The 22,698-nt window shown below is 39.0% G+C and overlaps 1 protein-coding gene across 1 annotated transcript in view; it reads right to left on the bottom strand.

The window, feature by feature from the left end:
- lingo2 (leucine rich repeat and Ig domain containing 2) overlaps nt 1–21,683 on the bottom strand; it is a 260,903-nt gene extending 239,220 nt beyond the window's left edge. Inside the window, exon 1 of the mRNA XM_042493947.1 lies at nt 21,538–21,683. The gene's annotated coding sequence lies outside the window, so the exon portion shown is untranslated. The remainder of the gene's footprint in view (nt 1–21,537) is intronic.
- Nucleotides 21,684–22,698: the final 1,015 nt, after the last annotated feature.

A 22,698-nucleotide genomic window follows, 5' to 3' on the forward strand; every position in this document is an offset into this window, starting at 1 on the left:
CCACAGAAGGAAAACAGCGGTGAGGACTGTGATCTGGGGTTAAGGATCTAATGGCTGAACTACTAAGAACAGAGGAAAGACAAAGTGAGGGCAAACGTCCAAAATCCATAAGTTAACAAATAATCCTGCTCTCCCTGGCTGCCAGTGTGTTAGCCAATTGCTATGCTCAAACAACTTTCACCTTGAGTGAGAGATAACTTCCTGTTATCATTCTCAGTACTTATAAGGCATTTAGCACTGTACTTTCTGCTGAAGGAAGCCCTTAATCACAACATGTCAACAACAGCAGCTGTTGTGCATGCCAAATAAATGGCAAAAAAACAAAAGTAGTACTCAGAAACTCAAAATAGTTGCACTATAGACGTAAAATTATTGCACAGCACATTGTAAAAACTTTATTATGGCGATCACCTTCATTCAAACTATGGATAATATATAGTCGGCTTGGAGTCTTTGCTGATTAAGCTTTATTTCCTGTACTGTCTTTTCTACAGTGCTTTGCACATAATCCAAGTGTCAGCGAGAAGCTGCTCAAAAGCTCTTTTCAAACAGCAGCAGTACAATGGCTATACATTTTACGCCTGCAAAAACCTGCTGAAAAGAAGGCAAACAGTTGTTTTTCACTTAAAGTGGTTCTGCTCACCTCGCTCATTAAAGCTCAATCTCACTGTGAACATGTTCATTAAAACTTCTGGCTATTATTTAAACTATCATCTCATGCTGCTGGCTTTCCTTGGTCACAGCACTATGCATACTTATGGTTACCTGTGTTTGGATGTTGACTATATTATGAATATAGAATAGAGAGTTATTCATGTGCAAACTTTGTAACCAGGGGGCTATTTTCATATTGCTCTGTTGACATGTTGGTGTAGGTTTTTCTTGTGTTTTATTGCTTGAATGTTAAACTAGTGACCGTCCACCTCTTTGTGGGAATTTGTTCGAATTATTGTGTCTCTATCAATTTAGAAGAGTATGGTCTAGACCTGCTCTGTATAAAAAGTGTTGTGAGATCACTTTTGTTATGAATTGGAACTATATAAATAAAACTGACTTGACACCTACACTACCTCTGATACATTTATGTAATGTATGAGTAGACTAGTTGCAAAGTTCCCCTAAGCATTTATGATATCTTTCCCATTGTGATAGACTGCACCAGCACTCAGCAGTTTCTTAATACCAGGACATTTCTAAAGAAAAGGAAATAGTTACATTAGCTAATTCATTTCTGGTAAATAACCACAGCTCAGAACTCAGCTCATATGACCAGTGAGGGGGGAAAAACAGGCACTCTCTCTACCAATTCCATTTTAAATATTGCCCTTTCATCAGCAAATGAGATTATCATCTTCCTGTTCACTTCTGTAATCAATGAAGGAAATACTTTGTCTAATTGGATGCAGAGAATATTGCAGTCTGGTGGTACAAAGTCTTTTCCTGATTATATGAGGCGAAATTACCAAGTGAACTGATATTTGTTTGTCTAATTATAAGTACACTACATTATGTACTCAACTCCAGTAAACCAGCATGCAGGTGCTGTCTCTTGGAAAAAGCACTGCACCTAAAAGGCTCATTAAAATAGATAAAATCCTCCTTCACAAAATATTGTGCCCATATGTCACAAGTCCACCATGCAAAAGTGTTATCTTACAGTAAAATCCTATACAAACAAACAGTTCGGTTCATTCTTAAAGTGGAAAGCCAAAAAAATCTATCAATCTTCCACCATTTTATTCTAAGATATAGATATCATTCTACATTATTTTTTCAGCGTAAGATTTTTTCTTTCAAAATCTAATTTCAGAAACAAAAAACTGCTTCAAAAGGTCAAAGCTAGCCAAATGTCACCACCTCCCAGAGCGGCTGAGAGATCAAAGTTCTTGCTTTAGAGGGTCAGACAGACAGTCCAATACAACCCACAAAGGATCTTTGGAGTAAGCCCCTGAAACCCGAGGGCAATCACTCAGTGCTCTACCTCAGAGCCTGCACACTACAACTGTTACAACACAGCCAGAATATCCTGTGCTCAGACTTCTGTGATGGTACTTTCTGTGTGCAAGCTAGCATAATGATATGCAGTTTATTAAAAGATTTACCATAGATCTGTATTGATAGAAATTGGTTTGTCTGTGTATGCACTACAACAGACTGATGATCAACTCTCCAGGGAAAAGCTTAAACTCTGTGTAATTTCATAGAAATAAGTGAGTAGAGAAGCACACAGAGTGTATGTCTAGCACTCATTATCAGTGTTTCTTGGAGTATGCTTTTAAAGATAAACCCTGGTGGAGGCTGGATGTTCATTTTCAAAGGTGCAAAGACTTTACCAAATATCAACTGCCAAACTTTTTGTTATTACCATCACCTGGCCTGCTAAAAGACTCTAACTCCAACTCTATAAAGAGCCCAATCACCTATAAAATATCAAAGCCCAAGAAGAACCTGCAGTAGATTACCATTTCACGCATCTCACTTAATGTAAAGGGAAACTCAGAGGCAAGTTCACACTGAGGAAAATATACTGAATGTCTTTGTTCTGCAGCAGCTTCAACAATGCCGTATACTGTATGCCTATGTGACAGAAATCTTAAGTGGAAGATCTAATCGCGGGGGGAAAAGATAAGAGACATGACTTCAAGTCATGCAGTCAAGTGGAATAAAATGCAGTATAGCACAGATGACAGCGAGGGAGAGGAGTAAACATAAGCTCCTAAAACTACATATGCACATTGCAGACACAGAGGGGGTAGACACAAAAATACTTTATGAACCATCTGCTCACAAACATGGAGAATATCATGACAACCTGTTTCAAGTTATCCTGAACAACAACATTGGGGGACCACTCCTTTTCAAAAAACATCTCAATACCAACAATCTTCAATCTAACACATTATAACAAAAACTGCCTGATTTTTTTTTAAACAAAATGTCAAAGTCAGGACTGCACACAGAATTTAGACAATGTTTAATTGAGCTGTATAGCCAAACTTTAGATCTTAAGTGTTCCTGAGTGTTTTGCCAAAGCAACGTACATTTAGCCTGAAATGCCAGACCAAATGCGAGACCAGGCAAGTGAGTAGCTAAAATAACTGGCAAAATGTGGCATTTTACTTGCCCCACGTAATCAGGCAATCCTTACAGTATAGCCCTGTCACAGAATTTCGAAATAGTACTTCCTCAGAAAGGTCCACGTCAGCTGTAGCTATTTTGGTTCTTTTAAAAATTGGCCCAACAGCGCTCCCCTTCACCACAATAGGTTTACGTTTTAGTGTCCCAAATGCAAGGATGTGCAAGTTAAAAATGACATCAACACATATTTGACAATTTGTAAGTCACGACCTCAAGCACACCCTATATTATTTTACTAGATTTGCAGATTTGTATGACACCAAGGCTGCCAACCATTAGCAAAGTCACAAAATGCCAAACCTTTCTGAAAAATATTCAAGCTAAGGTAAAAACACTGGCCTAGATTAATGTCTTAAATATGATAGAAGATAAAGCTTGTGTTCTACATCTAAGGCCAAGCCCCGTCTCCCAGGTGTACTTCTTGCTAGCAGGCATATAATCTACTGTAGCCTGCTCCTGCACAGACAGTGACCCAGTTAAAATATAATGAAAGTTCACCCCCCTCTCTCATCAAAGTAGTACACCTGAGGTTACCTGAGCTCAGTGACAACAAGGAGTCATTTTGAACATTTTCCAAAAACATTGTCTTGTAACAAACTTGAGAAGCACTACATTTTCAGTGAAGTTTACTATAGCACTCAGGTTGGTGGTCTTTCATTATGCACGATTAATAAAACAGAATGAAAACAAACAGAGCCCCTATGCTCATTTATCAGCAGGGCTCCCATTTAAACCTTATCCATTTTCCTCATGCATGCTGTAGATGGCAATTTTTTAGTTTGCTTGACCAGCTGGTCGTTCAATTCATCACCCTCTAATAACATCCAATCCACATTTTCCATTTTAAAAGGTATAAAAGATGGTGACCCACTCATATGCAGTGGGTGGTGAGCGTGGATCACATGACAGGCTGCCAATACAACATGCTGAAAGGTTGACTCCATTACGAAGGTGTTAACTCCTCTGAATCAGACAGCAGTGACAAGAGTAGATGCTCTCTGCCAACGACACAGACTTTTCTAATCAAATTTTCGATGACAGAAGCCAGCCTCTTGATTATTAACTGACAGTCTGTGCCACATTTTCAATCAGTATACAGACTGTTTTTTCAGTAGTTGATAGTGAGGTGTAAATCAAGTGGATGATAAACCAAAGTGATAAAAAATGATATTCTAAAACAGAGCAGTCATTACTTCAGCTACAGAAACAGTACTTAACTCTAAACAAACAATGAATCATCACCATGCTCCCTTACGTTAATCTCTTTATACACGACCCAATGATGGCAGTTGTCTTTAACCTTTCAAGGTTGGGTAAAATCACTGCTCATCTTTGTATTTTTTGTGAATGATTACATAATTAAATTAGGTTTATATCCAATTTTAAATTGATTCTTTTGCCATCATTTACCAAATGAAGAGTATGCATTTTACTGGTTATGACTTTGTCATCTTAAGCTATCACCTTTAAAGAGTTTTTTTTGTTTTATTGTTGTAATTTTGTATAGCTTGGAGCCCTAAAATAATCTATTTGTGTTAAAAAAAAAATATAGTTGCTTCAGACCTACAGTTTCTTCTGATAGAGGGTTTTTCCCTCATCTCCAGTCTCTTAGTCTTAGTCTCTGTGCATCATCCATATTTACTGTTTTCATCTTATTAAACAAAGTATTTCACAGTTTCCAATGAAAAGGGCACGAGAAAACAAAACGGAACTCATTTTTTATGTCAGTCAGACAGCACATGAACAAATTCTGGAGTTGATGATTGATCCCTCTTTAATCTTCATAGACATAGCCAAGTTTACCATAATATGTAAGGATTGGGTGACCGAAGGCCGGAGATATTTGAATGTCATCCTGGAAACAGGTGTAAATTTTGTCTTCACAGCTCAGATGCTAATATTCCCTCTTTTTTCTATATGCGAAGATCACTGCACTTTTTCAGTTCAGTAACCTTTGATGGCTAAAATAATGACAATATGTGTTTTGCTTTTGTTGACGAGACGTGATGGGACTAAAATGATATGAGAGGAAAACAGAATGATGAATTATCTTATGAAACTCAGTCGAAAAAAAATGGGAAGCTGATGACCACTGTGCTTGCAATTACTTTTTAATGCCCTATGAGCGTTTTGAGATCAGAGCGCAACCAGGTTGGTAAATGTCAGTTGATAGCCAGACCTGGATGTTTCGCTAGTCTGCAAACCAGTCACATAGCAGCAGCAGCAGCTGTTAGCGCCATTAGGAGCCAGTAAATAAGCAGCCATGTGTGTGTGTGACTGTGTGGCAATGCTGAATGGATTTGTGAAGTTTGTTAGTTGCAGCGGTGGCTGTTGGAAGCTAGCTCTGCTTGGTAGCCACTGAACTGCAGCAAAACAAGCAGCCACCAGATTTCTGAACCCCCCCCCAGGACTCTACTCAGATCTAGACTGTCTTGAGAAGGTCTATGGTTTGATTGTTATTGGGACACTTGGTTATCTGTGAGTGTAGCTTTACTATACACAGTCTGAACTAAGAGTTTTCTCTGACACAGCTAAAAATCCAAATTTAATCACTGACTTTGTGAGAGGACATCAGTTTAAACTTCGGGACTAATGTTACAGATTATGAAAAATTTAGGCTGAAAAAGTTATTTTTTGCTTCCTTACAGTGAGATCCATAAATCAGAGTTTACAATGAGTCTAGGTACAAATAGTTGTCTCAAATCAGTTAATCATGGCCTCAAGGTTTAAGATTTTAAGCATTTTAAATGATAATCAGGAAGTATGAGCTCCTAAATTGTCCTTTAAATACCGATCCCTGTATTTGCCTCATTAGAATTATTTAAAAGGAAAAAATATTTCAAAGTTAATTAAAATGTAATAATTTTTGTCAACTAAAACTAAACATAAAATATTAGGGATACAATTTACTAAAATGTGACAAACTAATACGCATTTTGTCATTAACACTAAATTTATAATAGCCAAAATTAACAGTCAATTGTACCAGGTAAAGCTACTTTAGATGAAAAGAAAAAGGAAAAAAACAAAGTGCAAATAAGGACTCTTGTGGCAGGAGAAGTCTTTGTCCTGTGCCACTGTACAAAGAACACTGATCGATGATTGCACAGTCACCATGCAACAGTTTGCTGATTAGCCACACAGTTTTAATCCCTCAAATATCGACTGGAATGTAAATTAGACAGACGAAAACCAAGATATGCTCACCCCAAGAACTACACATCAAAAGATGTCTTCTTAAGCAGACCCAGTCATTACCAGTGGTGTGACATCTGAGTAGCTGAATAGGCATGGCACTAACCGTGCTGGAGCATGACTTCTGTCCACCGTTTGATGCCCATAGAGTGCAGACCTTTGATCTAATTTTAGTCTGTGCCTTGCCCTTCACACAAATACTCATTATCTGAGGCACAGCCGGAGTGGTGGTACAGTGCCAATCGGATGTACCATCAATTCTTGCTGAAGGAGTGAAGATTTTACACTGTAGGAATGAAAAAAAAACCCTCTGAAAAACAGAATTTTTTTTTTTCATGGTGAAAATGTTGGGCTATGAGCCCAGCCATCTGGGATTGGGAGGAACAAACCCAGCAAGGGATATGAGAGGAAAAATTAATCTCTGCCTCTGCGGTAAGAAGTTTGCTGTCACTTGTTGCTAAGACCACAAAGCTGCACAGTATAATGACCTTAAACCCCCTCTAGATGGTTTGGAAGTTTCTGACTCCCCTCCTAAAAGCAGCTCCTTTCCTATTCTGGTTCATTTTAGGAACAACACAGAGCAATGCTTCTGGTGTTAACATAGATTAGCTTGCCAAACACCACTTGTGTTTTCCCTAGGTGGGAGAGTCCTTCTGAGTTGCACTCCAGTCTCCACTGATCGGTTAAATGCTCTGACCCCTCTATCAGTTGCTTGTAAATGATCAAGTGCTCTGTAATTTGTCCTTTTTCTCTGTCATACTGTATTAACACAGCAGAGGCTACTCTGCTGTCATGCATACAACTCTCTCCCCAGTATCCCTATGAGGAACAGGATGCTGCATCACATCATTTTCTTTTCTCCTCTTTCTCTTTCTCCTCCTCTCTCTCTGTTTAACAGTTCACTATTACCATCCATCTGCTGTTTTCATGTCTCATCAAAGATTTTTCTTCCCCCCACCAACTTTAAATATTCACTTCGTGTTCTTTCAACAATAGCTTACAAACACTTGGAAATAATTGAGTCTCAGCGGGCTGACAAAAAAGGGAGCAGTGATCGTGCGCAGTGGAAGTGATCAAATATGGCCTTGAGCCAACCGTCTTTGTAGATGGTCTTTGTATTGCCATTGATCTGGGGGTGGATACACCCAAGGAATACATTATTTATGCACTTTTTTTTCCTCCCGACAGTTGAAAGTAGTGAGTCACAAACAGTAATGGGATTAGATGGGTGTTGCACCGGAAAAGAGGAAACCAGGGTCGCTGAGTATATGGGTAACCCTGAGGACCAAAGGCAGTGGCCACAAAACAGTGTGGTAGAAGGCTTTCATCTCCTAACAGAACAGTAATTGTCAAGATAATGTACTCCTCAACCTCACTGTACACAATGTGCCATGTCATCATTACTATGGGCACAAAAAGTTCTTTTAACAACCTATCAAACCTCACTGAGTCAACCCTACACCCCTGCAGAAAGCTGTTAAAGGCATGTCTTTTTCCTCCCGCAGGGCAAATAAGTAACTATGTGATTATCAGCTGCAATCTGCCTCCGAGTTTACCTCATGTGGAACGTTTATGTGGTCGTGCTTTCACTATGCATCCATATGAATTACAAAAGATGAAACAATAAATGTGGTGATTTGGTTTTAGCATTTTTAGTGTCTCAGGTCATTAAGTCAGTAATTAGCTGAAGGAAGCTAAGCTGTTTCCCCCTCTTAAGTAACACAAACATGTTGAACAGGCTTCCGGATGCAGTCATGTACAATAATCCCATTACTTTCTGTTGAGTGCTTTTAGAAATAATGCATCTTAACATGTTCAAAGCATCTAAATTATTCATATTCCTGTGAAGTGTTTATGCGTGTGTGTGTGTGTGTGTGTACATGTGTGTGGGGGGGGGGTTCATGGGACATATATGTCTTAAATAAGTTGACCATTGTCATTTCCCCACCACCTTATGATCGAGTGTACTTCACACTGATAATACAGTATATTGCCAAAAAAAACACAACAGAATATTCAGAGCTCGACATTAAGGCTTATCTGCTTGTCTGAGACAAGTGGATTTTTTTGAAGGACAAATGGAAGAGAAATTAAGTTGCTCCACCAGACAAGTTTAAAGTCATAAACACTCGGATACTGCTCGAAGTTCAAACATTTTACCTCAGAAGAAAAGTGGCGGCAATTCTCCTTCAGTCTCCGCAGCCTGGCCAAGTCGCAGGGAAAGCACCAAGAAAACTAACGTTACAACTGCATCGCACACGTCAAAAAGACAACGAAAATTTGTAAACTGCTGAAGTGATTAATTTAACTGGGCGCACTGCAACAAAGAGGAAGGGGTAATGTTCTGCGACATCTGCCAGAGGCGTCCAAACTTGTCTGACAGGTAAGTGACATTAGCCAGCTAGCGCCGGCAGCTGTGTTATCCACAATATGACTATAACGTTAGTTAAGCACCAACCTGGAGACTTGTGACTTACTCTCAAAGAATCAGTCACAAAGACCCAAAAGTACATTTTGAGATTAGCAACAAGCACAGCTAACTGGAGAGGAGGGTAAGCTAGTTGAGAGACAGCGAGCAGGCTTACTGACAGTGGCTGCGAGTGGCACCTGTCAGGCACCTGTCAGCTGCCGAGCTGAGTGGCACCACAGTGGCACCCTGTTGAGAGACGCCTCCCTCAACTCCCCCGACTCTCTGTCAACGATGAAAAAAATGTGCATGGTATGTTTTTTAATATTTAAAAAACAGAGGATTGGTTTAGACTCCTAAAGAATATAATAGGAAATGACCTGACAAAAAGATAAATAATATAGATAAATAAAATATAGATATTTTTCCATAGTCTAGTTTTAAATATATTATTATCAATATATATCCTTTTTCGAATTATTTTCTTTCTCTCTTTTTTAAAGCAATTTTTTAAGGTTACTTTTTGTTACCTTTTACTCTTTTACTGTTTGTTTGGGTTTTTTGTGTGTTTTTGTTTTGTTTCTTTTGCATTTTGCAGCGCATTTCATGCCAAGTTGCTGATATCCTCTTTTTTTTAAAGAAATCATACCAATTTGCTTGGGGTTCAAAGGTTTAAATGATTATGAAAGACATCAGAGCACAGCACAAGAAAACCATAACCACAAACCATGTGCTCTTCTCTTCTAGCTGACAGAGAGTCAAAAGGTGAAAACATTAAATATGGCCACTTTAATAAAACTCATGAATTGAATTATTTATATGTTAAAGGTGTTTGGATGCTTTAAACTAATTGTTTGAATTCTGCTTTCACAAACAAAACAAAAATATAAATGTATCCATTCTTTAAGTATTTATCACTTTTTCAATATTTTACATATAGCATTAAACAATTTTGTTATGAATGTACATGTGCTACATTTTCAAGCAGGTTTGCAGCAGAGACAGGAGCTTTGTCGGCTGATGTTCTACTTCATGTGGTCACAGGAAACTGAGTTACCTGGATGTTGTCATTCATTGCCTTTTACTTACTGGAACTCCTACACTATCTCCTCTGTTTTATTGGAGACAGAAAGGATCAAACACATTATAGTTGTTCAAGGACCATGAACTGCTAAGATGCAAAAAGCATGGTTCATATCCACACCAAAGAGCTTCTCTACAAACATTCCTCTTGCTCGTTGATTAAAAAGTCTATCAAAGGCAAAAATGTTAAACAGCCTTTTTCTCTTTCCTGGCAGGGGCAGTATCTTTGTTGCTAAGCACCCATTCCTGCATTGTCTTTGCATTGCACATCACACAGATCACCTCCAGATCAAGCGGTAGGCCGATGTCCAGTACTGTGATGTCTTTCTCTCTGTTTTTTTGGAGAGCAAATGTTCCTGTAGCTGGTGATCTTTACTGTGTCTGTTAATCAATCCAGTCTCTCCAGTGAGGACTTCAAACCATGTTGCTGACAAATAACCAAATGATCTTCAGGAAAAAAAAACAAAGTTTTTGCCAATAAATGTGAATGTTTTCATATATAAAAAGCTAGTAGAATCACTGGTGTTACAAAAATGGACATGTAGGCCTACAAATCCTTTTAGCTTTTTAGCTCAACATTATGCATCATGCAACAGTGACTTTTCCTTTTTCAATAGCTAGACAAAGCACACTCACACACACACAGACAACAAGAAACACCGTTTTTTTCAGAGCCCATGCTATATAAGCCCCCTGTCTCTGTGTATCTGTATGGATGAGCTCCAGGCTGTGACCAGTAGACCCAGAGTTGGACAGCCTGACATCCCCTGAGGTGCCCCTGTTTCCCTCCTATTCATTCTTCCATCACAAGCAAAGCCCCAAGTGCTGGAGGATTTTACACTAATACATGCTCATTGATTTATAATTCACAGTGACCATGTCGGCATCCAAGGCTAGGAATTACACATGTTGACAATAGCAGTGGCGCTTGTATACTTGGAAGTAAAGGTCAATGTTTAAATTTGGAGGTTTAATTCCCGGCTCATCAAACAGGAGTGGGCAGCACAGTCTCTGCAATATCTAATGTGGCAGGCAGGCTGTATTTCTGAGGACATGTACATTTAATCTCTGTCATGCATTGCCTACATTTTAAGGGTGGCAGGAGAGAGCTAGTCGCTGTAGTGCTGTCATCCACAATGTTATTCACAGAGGCATGTGATGTCATTTATATCCCATAGCCTGCATCTTTGAACATGGAATATATGGGCTCATTTGTGATGTAGCTACTACTGTATGCGCTATATAGTGGAGCTATATAGTGTGGCTCATAGTTATTGAGAGAATACATATTTTTAGAATGAAAAGTAATAATGGTTTACTTATCATGGCAGTATAGGTGTTCCATCATGGACTGCCAACAGAGACATATAGAATATTTATCCATAGTCTTTTTGGTGCTGTTGCAGTGTTTTGGTATACTGTCTCAAAGCAGTTTGATATTCTTAAAGGGGTGGTTCAGATTTTTTGAAGTGGGGTTGTATGGAGTACTTATCCACAGACAGTATATTACATACAGTACATGTCAGTTGGCATGCTTCCAATTTAAAGAAGTAGGCCGGAGTCGAACATGGAAGCAATTTACTGCTGTGGAAAGGGTCAGCCACAAAATGTATTTTGCCAACTTAAAAACAGTTAGACCTAAAAAAAAAAATCTATATGCAATTAAGTGTATGTTGTATTTAAGAGTATTTTCACTGCTTTATTTTAATGTCAGACAGTGTATTCCAATTTGGAGCTGTTTTATCGCTCTCTTTAAAGAGAGACTCAGTTTAGAAAATCAGTGATTTAACATGGCTGAACACAGGAGCTGCTGGTCTACTGCTGCCTGATACAGTTATTTTGCTTATGGTATTGTGCCACTTAGTGGTTCAAAAGGGTTTGTTTAAATTTGCCAAAGTCACACAACAACACTAACTAACTAATTGAAGCAGCGGTAGACCAGCAGCTCTGGTCTTCAGCGCACAAAAATCACTGTTCTTGTAAATGGAGTCTGGTAGCATTGATAAGAGCAAAGCTGGGAAACTAAAGCCTTTCCTGTTGAAAATGGCAGTATCACAGAAAGTTAAGCAGTGAAAGTACTCTTAATATAGCATACAGCTGAACAGATATTATTTTTTGAGATGACTAAAATGTATTTTGTTGTTGACCCCTATCTTCAGCAGCACTATGCATAGTTTTCCTTTTGGACTCCAGCCTGTGTCTCCAAACTGGCTTCCAGACAGACATCTCCTGTATGTAATACACTGACTAACCATAAGTAGCCCATACAAGCCTACTTCAAAGAAAAACTGAACCATCCCTTTAAGCATCTGTGCCTTGTTTAACTTAATGTCAAAACTTACAACATAAACTCTGTAGTTTGTTGTTTAGATACAAAAGTTTCGTTCACAATCTGTACATATACTGATCTTGTGGTGACATACATAATTGATTTTCTAATGTTAATGGCACAAACAAAAATCCGAGTGAAGTCAAGAATCCAGTGAATCACTATGTAAACAAAGCTCATAGTTGGCAGGCAGTGTTTTCATGGAGAATGTCATTCTGTAATGACAAATAACAAATTTTATGTGAGAAAAAAAAATTCTGTTCTTCTGTCATTGCACACCAATGAGATGGTTGTTTAGATTTAGTTTCCTTTCTTTTAGAAAGTGGAACAGTAAAAAGCAGCAACAAAGGATATATATTCACAACCACATAATGGAAAAAAAAGCTTATTAATACCTGATTAATGTGCCAATCTGAATGAGAAAAATGCAATAAAATCTCACAAAAGAATTCTGGGTTATGTAATAAAAAATAAAACCAGCAATTACTCCTACATACTGGCTTATAGTGACACATTTTAAGAGATAGGATAGTAAGAATATTGACTATTCTAAAGACAAATTTACCAGCTAATCACAATTTAGTCAGCTTTATTATCACATCAGCTAAAACATCACCAGTAAGGTGAAAAAAATATCTAAATGAATTTTAAACATCATTTATTTACAACTGATCCAAGGGGCATGATGACATCCTGACAAGTCCTGAAATTTTACCAGTTTTTATTTTCTCAATCCCTAAAATCCTATTTCTCTACCCAATAGCTACCTATAAACCAGCAAACACATAGTCTTTCACACGCACACAATAGCCCACATTTGCTCCAGACAAGCAACTGAATCATCACACAACATCCCTCTGTAACCAAAAGGCGAACAAGAGTAAGACCGCAGCAGGCAGAAGATTATGTGCTGCCGTCACAACCTCCGTCGCCTCCCTGAAAGACTCTAAAATGTCTGGAGCTTCCACTTGACAGTCAAACCTCTGGTAACACTATGAGCAGAGTAAGGAGAGGAGAGGAGAAAGCTGCAGCGATAAAGAGAGCAGGAAAGAAGCTGGAAGAGGAGAAGGAGTTCTTATCTATTCAGCATGCTCCCCAGCCCAGGAGCAACGGCATGACAACGGCTCTAATGAGTCTCTCACCCAACTGACAGCCATCGGAGATTATACGAATATAAGAAAGAAGCATGCAATAAATTAAAAGGGCAACACTGAATTGAGCCCCTCCTCCTAATTTATTGGCACTTCATGCAACAGCCTGAAATAGAGCAGGAGGTGACTGCAGTATAAGGGAGTTCAGCAGCAAAGCTGTTATGAAATTGGGTTGGTTGCACTTACTGGATAGCAGCCAACTGTCACTATCTTTATAGAACGGAGCAGGTATAATATGAGCTTTTTGTGCCTGTACAGGAATTAATCTTGTGTTATCTTGCCTGTCTTCTTTTACACCAATAGAATAGTCAAGATTGACATTTAGGCTCTGAAACGCAATAAAAAGCAGGGCCATCAATTATAAAAACTACTGTATGTATTATTAGACCCATTATCTCCTTTCTAGATTCCCTCCTAATTTTGCTTGTATTCTTTGAACTGCTCCTTCAGATTGAAACTAATTATTTCCATGAAGAACATTTTCTTTCCAGGAGATGAAAATAAAGAGTCCACAAGATCCCGCACAACACCTGGGGAGACAAGCCACTTCATTCTCCCAAAACAAGGTTTTAAGGTGTGTAGATGTTCTTACTTTTCCCCACAGACTCCTTAAAGAATAAGAAACTAACAAACATCCAAGCTGGTCTCGACCCGCTGTAAGCCCAAAGGATGCCAGGATCAGTGACCTGCACTAACAAGTGCGGGTCCAGTGTCCTGCTGAGAGCCTTTCATAGTCTGGCAGAAGCGGGGTTATGGGAGCTTGTCCAATGTAAGAGACACAAGTGCTATTGGAGAGCCCATAGTCCCCTTAGAGGCAGAGGAGGTATCCATGTACTGACATTTCCACCATTGTTGCAATGAAAAGACTACACTCTGACATATCCGGATCTATCTGTGAAGCATTAGTGGGGATACTGTAGTGTCTGTAATGACCTAACCTTTCTGGGCACCAGCTCGGCCACTCACAGCTCAAGGATGTATTTTAAACTGTTGACAGTATTTGAAAGATATTGCAACTGACTTTTTTTGTCAGTTTTCAAATTCATGCATGTATATATGCTTTAACATGAATTTAGTATTAACTAAATTTAACAAGAAATGCAAATGCTGACTAAAAAATGTCAAATCTCTATATTCAACCCTCGATCTTCTCTGCTAATACCATCACTTAACAGGCCTATACCTCGATCAAGCTTAACAAAACAATGCACACAAAGAGTTGAATATGCAAGCAGCCGCTCACCTTGATACAAGACACAGCATTTCTGTTATGATTTAAAGAGCAAAGCGGTCAATACTCTAAATACCCTGCTTCACAGCTGAAAACTGAGGGTGGGTGCAGAGAAAGGATGAAGATGGCAAAGTCGCTGTAAGGACATCCAAAAGTGGCTGATGGAGGCAAATTACAAAATGGATGGCTCCAACATTGGCCTTGCTGTAAAGGAACTAGTATCAGTCTTTCCTTGCTATTAGGATATAGACAGGTTATTCTACTGTGTGAATATTTAATGATCCTTAATTAGCTGAAAAAAATGGACTGGTCAGTAATGGTGTGTAAGTGGTTTGGCTGTGTTTGCTGTTTTTTGGCTCAAAAGATAAACGCTAGATGAATTGCACAGTATAAGAAAACATGCATAACACAAGGACACAGAGGACATAGTGTCCCTTTACACACCACAAGGGGCACTGTAAAACATGGATGCCTAGGATGTTACAGAACAGGTCACATGTGCTCTTCACTGCACTCCTCTGTTTAAACAAGAGATGACAAATGAACTGACATCAGCATATTTACATTTGAGCTTGATGCAATAAGCTATGGATTATTTTTTGGGTGGTATTCTGGACTGGAGTGACTCTCCAAGAATCCTCTCTGATTCATTATGGAAAGATAATTTGTATACTTCAAGTGACAGAAAAGCACACTACCCTTGAATCATGTCTTTAGTCCTCTTTTATTTAGTTTTTGGTCTTTTAATTCATAACCTTGTAGTGGCATGCTCCACTGTGTCCCACCATAATGAGAGAAGAAACATGGCACTTTGCAGTTTGAATGCTTGTAGTCTTAACTATGCACTTGCTAGGATTTAGGTCTTGTGTAAAGAGAGACGTATTAGGGGAGGCAGAGATTCAAATCAAGGTTATAACATAAGGTCTCTTTGATTAACCCTTAAAAACTTGGATCAACTTCACATTTCTTCAGCTGCTTTCAGTTCGTGAGTATTTCAAGCTCAGTTTTCAAGCCTGAGCAAATTGGTGTGATTTATTCCAAAAACATGAGTAATAAGGCAATTAGCAACTTGGTAACTTCCACACATTGCAAGAAATGATTAGATTTGGAAAATTATTTTTAAAATGCTAGGTAAAAAGGTCTAGAGAAAAAAAGTAGTTTTCATAGTTATCATAATTACATATTAAAAAAAATATATCACAGAACTATTATATTTTTTTTCCAGGTCATTTCCTTGTACGCGCTTTTTTTTTGTTGTTTGTTTTTGTGATTTTTTTCGTATGCTTTTTAGTAAAATCTCACTAATTTTGGAGTAATTTCTTATTTTACTGCTCACTGCCACCTCTCATGTTTTTTTTTAAAAAAAGCAAACCTATTTCTTCAGGTTTCAGGGTTCAGCTATGGACACTACTACTCGAGGACATTCAATCTTTGTTTTTTCCTGGGGAATAGCCCAAAAGACTTTTTCGCTTGTTTTATCTCAACTGCCATATAGTGCAACATGCTCTGCCCCCAACTCTAAGCCAGCTACGTCACCCCTGACCCTTACTAATGCTACTTGTCGACACATGCGGAGAGGACTTTTCCTAAGGTGGTACGACACTTATTGCCCTGAGCAGCCTGCCCGGGAAGGTCAAACCACGAAGTGACAAAGACAGCAAGGTCACTGTCAATGGAAGCTGTTCGTACTTCGTCAGTTCTCAAGCCCCAGACAGCCTCTTCCTGGTTGCTATATCCCAAAAGGGCTGCACTGCCACCAGCAGTCACTTAGCACATCACATCTTCAACAGACAGCAGACTGAAGCCCTTTGTGTTCCTTTTCCTTATCTCTTTTGCCAAGTGTTTCTCTTTTGTACATAAAAGAAACTGTGGCTCTACTTCCTATGTTTGATCTCAGTCTATGTTACTTTAAGTGACACTGTTAGCTCACTGCCTAAAATATGAATGCAAATTTGAAAAACACAAGTTACTCAGTGAACACACACATATGCCCTCACTGTCAAATATTCAACACGCTTGGCCAATGCTTTTGTCACTTTAATAAGATTATGGTGAGAGTAGTTGTTGTCATGTTTATCCAAAGGTCTTCCCCCAAATGTCTTTAAGGAAAGGGCTGCCATTCTTTCAAATAATCTGTTTTTTTTTGTGTGAAGCATACTTTATTAAAACAGAATTCTTTCCCCCTCCTTTTAGCAGCAGTCGACCATGATGAGTAAGCATATTCCATAAATGACCCAGCTGTTCGAGCATATTGTGTTTCGCCTCATCAGGGATTCAAGGGGGCTGACAACAGATCAGCCGCATCCGTTCGCGGCTTGGTCTCCAGTTGACCAGACCTCCATAGAAATAAGGTCCTCTGTTTGTCTCAGCCAGCTGGTGGTGTATATGGTACAGATGTGTGGCTCGTGAAAGCTAGCATGGATATGTTAATGTGTTGGGACAACAACTATTATACACACATTAGCTTTTAAACTGAACGTATGTGGTGATAGCTACATAAAATTTTTTTAAAAGTACTCCTACTAACAACATCAACCATACACCACTGAAGAAGTGAATTTATTTAAGTATTATTAGTTTTTATAAGACATTTTTAACAAAATAAGACAAATGGAAATAATATATATATATATATATATATATATATATATATATATATATTAGATGAAACACATTAGATTGTGTGTATCTGTGGAACTCTTTCATTGACTAAGTTAGAATCTGATATTTGCAGAGTACAAAATCCCAACTGTATGCAGAGGTCATAGAGGAAAGAAAAAACTTAAATTTGAAACCCACTGTTTCAGTCTGTGATTATTGATTTTTCTTCCATGTCCTTAATGGACAGGCTAAAAATATGCTGTTCTGCTCCTGGGTACAGGCCTTGGTTTTGACAGCACTCTCTATACATCTGTCCTCTAACAAGGAAAAGTGTTGAAGCTGTATTTTGAAAGAGTATGGCAAAACTATTTTTAAGAATCAAAATGTTTTCTATTCAAAATATTTCTGAGTAAATTACTTTCTTATACATGCTAGAGCACTTAACAAACTGAACCTGAAATATCTTTATATGGCCGTGCAAAGAGGCCCTTGCACTGCAGCCCATCCTTGAAAGTGGAACAAATTCAATTTAATTTAAATCTCAGCTGGATTTTTTTACAGCTTTAAAAGCACATTCAATTTCAAATATGTTTGATTTCTGCCATTGTGTGGGCATATATGGCACAATTATTTTTCTTTCAGTAGACAGCTGAAAGGTTATGTGTAATTTGATAAAAACGTTTGCAAATCTTAACTTTAAAAAAAAAACTTTTACTTTAAAAGGAAGGGGTAGGAGCGCCCCAACAATTAATTATTTTATATTTCTGAAAATATTCTAATAAGGCTATCTGTTCTTTTTCTCATTTGTTTCAATTAGGGCTGCACCTAACAAATATTTTTTTGTACCGATTAAGCTATTGATTATTTTTTTATTGATCTAACTATTATTTTTTATTACTTGATTAATGTAACAACAGATTTACAGAAAATAATGTTTTAAAACGCTGCAAGGCATTATTCCCTAACAAAAAATAGCCCAGTCTTAACTGGTTATCTGTGTTTTATAATCTGACATAAAGTCACTCCAATATGAAATGAATGCAAGAGAGCTTGTTCCACTCAAGTAAAAGGAATGTAGCGCAGTCTACATTTAGCAATCCAACAGCAAAATAAATAAAACAATGTAAAAGTCAAGTCACTTAACAAAACAGTTACTCTTTTGTTACAGTAACAAACTTAAAATCTAGCAGTCAAACAAAATATCTTACAGTAAAATTATTGCAATTTGAATAACAATATAACTTAAGGCATATCGCTGCCTGCTGTATTTTCAGATATATAAGCACATATTCCTCTCATTAATGAAGTTATACAAGCTTCTGCACAGCTGAAAACCCCTTCCTGTAAATGTTTCAAAATAAAATGCACTGTATCAGCAACTGATGGCATTCTGTCCACAGAGACACAGACAGATAGCTTTTGTTTTGAAAGGGAAGCAAGAAAGTTGATGTAAAACAAACGTCTTTGTATTTCCTCATCTCTGTAACAGAGAGAGACTTTAAACTGCAGTATAAAGTGGTACAGAGTCAACAAACGCGAGCTTCACGCTTAAAAAAAACGGGGAGCAACCATTTCTCTAGATGTTCCGCAGCTGACACGCAGCTCAGATGCGCCTGACAAGCGCTGCTTGGGCGAGCAGTGTGCACGCTCTAACTTGATACACAAGCGCCGAAACAAAAAACAACACAATCAGCGCAGCTCACGCTCTCATGGCACGCGCTGTGTAAAACGGTGTGATGCGTCGACGCACGTTAAGTAAATCGATGTATTTACGTAATCGATTACGCCAATGCATCGCCCCAGCCCTAGAGTCAATAACAAATATAATGTAATGCCTCACTAACATAAGAGATATGTTAATTTAGTTTACATTCACTTTCCAACAAACAATATAATGGTGCAATAGATATTTCACAGCAGATACCTTGCCTACACTTTCTTTTATTCCTGCATTTTGTAACAGTGATCCACTACCTTAAAGCTAACCACATCTTTAGAAATGATATATCAATTAGTGATACTCATGGAATATTAATATTAATCATCCCCTTATCGACAATGTGTAATCCCATGATACCACTGGCAATATTAAAACCTGTTAGCAAAATTGCAAGCCTGATTGGCAACATCTATATTTCACTGATATTTTGCTGATTCTACACCAAAAAGATACACATGATTGAAAATGATTTATTACACTTGGAAGAAGGTGTGTGTAAGATTTCAGCTGCTTACTGGCATGCATGCATACTGATTCAAACACTGGTTTCGTGCGTAATAAATCAAGAGCCCAGAATTTTTGCACTCATAGTTCTATCCTCTGATTTCTGCCCCACATAAACATGATGTCAATGCCATTGAATAATCACGATGTAGAAGAGGGCTCCTTCCCTCTGTCCCGTCCATCCTGTGAACCACTAGATGCATTATATCACTGAAAATGGAGGGCCTCGTCTTTGACTCCTTTACCAACATCAGAAATTGGAGAAAAACAAACTGCATACTGTATAACCCCTTTAGCACAGAGTGAAGAGGATTATACACACACAGGCAGACACTCACCTGAGCACAAAGTATGTATGCACACTGTGCACATACCCTATTTGCTTAACCACATAGACACAGATGTATACAAGCACACAGTCTCGCATCAGTGCACATATGCAGTGTCTGAACCAAATCATTTACCAAATCCAAAGGGCTGAAAGAGGCAGACACAGCATTGCTAATTCACAGTTAAAGGAAATACAAGGAAGAGCAAAGTCGGTCTTAGTGCTTTCCTTTAACCATGCTGCTCCATATCAGAGGCAATGCGTCAGTCCTACCATGGTTAACACTCAATAAAACATCAAAAGGGATGAAGCACAGAGCTCTGGACAAATACACACCCACGCAGATACCAGATACACTCAGAAAATCTCTTCCACTAACACGCTCTCTTAAACACGTATGTGCACACTTATACGCATATTTGACGCATGCATACTGTAGATGTTACTCATTAGATTAAATGAATACAGCAAGCAAAGCAGATGACATGTCTGCATCTCTTTCAAGAGGAAGCAATTACACACCACGCCTCCTGAATGCTAAATGTGATTTCAATACAATATTTGTGCGCACCAGACTCTTGCAATCAGGCTTTATATGCAGGGGAACAATTGGTGATTTGAGCCACCTATAGCCAGTCAACGCCAGATACACAGGAGCTGTCATCAACTTCCCATCAGGCTCCACTTCCCCCCAGTGGATGCTTTGCAAGAGGAGAGACACTTCTTTTGAAATTTTTATATCCAGAGGCAAAGGCATTTAATGGTCACTGTTTTGCATGTTACATGAGGAGGTGGCATTTTAATCATCTGGCCAGGCTGAAGTTGGGCTCTGACAGCTCAGACAGGCTATTTATTATTCAATTATTTTAAATATTTCAGGGGACCAACAAGATGCTCATGCAATCATAAATATTTCAACCATTGCTTTACAAAAGCAGGTAGCCTTGCACTTGTCTGGTATTGATCAAGAGGGCAGCAGATTCACTCTTCCCCAAAAAGAGAACACAATAATATGCCTTTTCCTCGCTTAGTCTGTACACTGTCTCCTAAAACAGTCCTGATCTAAAATAAACTTGTCAAACAAAAGACATATAGAAATAACAGTATAATCACTTTCCCATATGAGGAGAAAAGCAAGAAAAACAGATAGATAAAGAGACATGGAAAGAGATGCACTGCTAGACCACAAACCTACTGACAAACTTACATATACATGAAAACCTGAAGGTGTAATGTAGGGCATCTGAGATAGTGTAATACTGGAAACAATCAGTTCTCTGCGAGAGCAGATAAAAGGGACCGAACAGCCTTCAAAATGCAGAGGCACTCACCATTATGAATAAAATGAAGCTACTGTATAAAAGTAATTCCCTGAGCTCTCAGATACTAGCTGCCGCAAAGACGAGGACAAACAGCCACCGCAATTATGCCCCTTCCACTAGCAGCCACCCCTGCTGATAACCACTCTGTAGCAAGGAAGCAAAGATCTGAATTGCTTTGCAGACAGGCATCTCCCCTCTCAGCAAACACACATGCATAAGTATGCAGAAACACATAGATAAATTCTTCTCTGCAGAGGGGAGTAGCCTTTCAATAGCCATGAAAAAAAGCATCATGTTCTGCGTAAGCCCTGGGACATGTTATGATATTATTTAGACATATATCCCAACTTTCTGAAAAACTGGCTAAATGCAGTCTAGACTACAACTCACGTACCCTTTCCATCTGCCTTCCCCTCTTTCCCACTTCACTGTATCTTTCCTGCTGAGCCCCTGGCTCCCTAATCTGCCCTTTTCTCAAAAAACTGGAGGGTGCTATTAATATACAAGAGCCCATGAATGTGTCCTTACCTTGAAATACCATCCAGAACCGTATAGTCCACAAGACAAGCTGTCTGAAGCTCGGTGCTGCTCCACAACAAAGAAAAAAGGGCAAAAATCCTCCAAGTCTCTCAGAATCAGAACCCAATTCAGAGCCTTTTTTGATTAGAACTTACTTTTTTGAACAGGATGTCCTTCTTTGATTCTGTACATAATCCGTTGCCCCTTACTTCCCTGGTTCAGGAGATATTCTTTTTGGGTTGCTTCCCCCCTGATATTCCACCTTGGCACAGTGAAATAATGATATGTATTCTACTGGAAAATGCGTGTGTGAGAGACTGAGCAAGAGAGCGAAAGAGGCACTGTAGGATCTCTTCTGGTGCGCACTACCAGCTCCACTGCAAGTGAATCCAGCCGGTATTCACAGCTTCCCTCCTGCCTTCAGGAATGAAATTCAGCATCCGCTGTTCATCCCCACAACAAGGGGAGGGTGTCCCCCCCGGACAGAAACTTTCAGACACCTCTGCCAAAGCTATAAAGAGGTGATACTGGACGCCAGCAAGCCCTGATTATGTGTTATTTTCCTCGATATCCTCCCTCTTCAATGGATTTTTTCCCTTTTTCCTTCTCCAATCTGCCTGTTAGGTAGCTCACTCCTCTCCAGAACAGGGTTTCACAGAATGGATGCTGAGAAAGCAGCGGAATGAGGCGAGCCGCTTGTTCTCTCGCTCCGTCTCTCTCTCTCCCCCTCTCTCTCGCCTTCACCCTCCCTCGTACATGCCCCCTCCCTGCTTCTCACTGCACCTCCCCACCCTTTCGTTTTCTCTCTCCTCCTCTCCTTCCCTCTCATACACACACACACATACACACACAGATATGCACATCTCTAGCTCTGGCTTTTCACAACCGCTGCTGTGCCATTGCCAGCCATGTCAGACAGAAAGGTTCACCGCCCATACTCCTCAGAGAAACAAATAATGCTATGATAAATATGTAAAATTAAATAGATATGAAGAAAGGGAGCAGCAGCATTGTAAAGAGCACTGAGCCAGGAGGCATCTAATCTCCTTTCTTCATCCTCATTACCTGATTACTAAATATCTCTAGAGTTTACACTGTTTTGCATCTCTCTTTTGCCTTAACTTTTTGCAAAGTGGAGCCGGTTCAGTTGTTGATGCTGGCCAACTGTCA

This window comes from Plectropomus leopardus, chromosome 9, assembly GCF_008729295.1.
Source record: "Plectropomus leopardus isolate mb chromosome 9, YSFRI_Pleo_2.0, whole genome shotgun sequence".
Lineage (NCBI taxonomy): Eukaryota > Metazoa > Chordata > Actinopteri > Perciformes > Serranidae > Plectropomus > Plectropomus leopardus.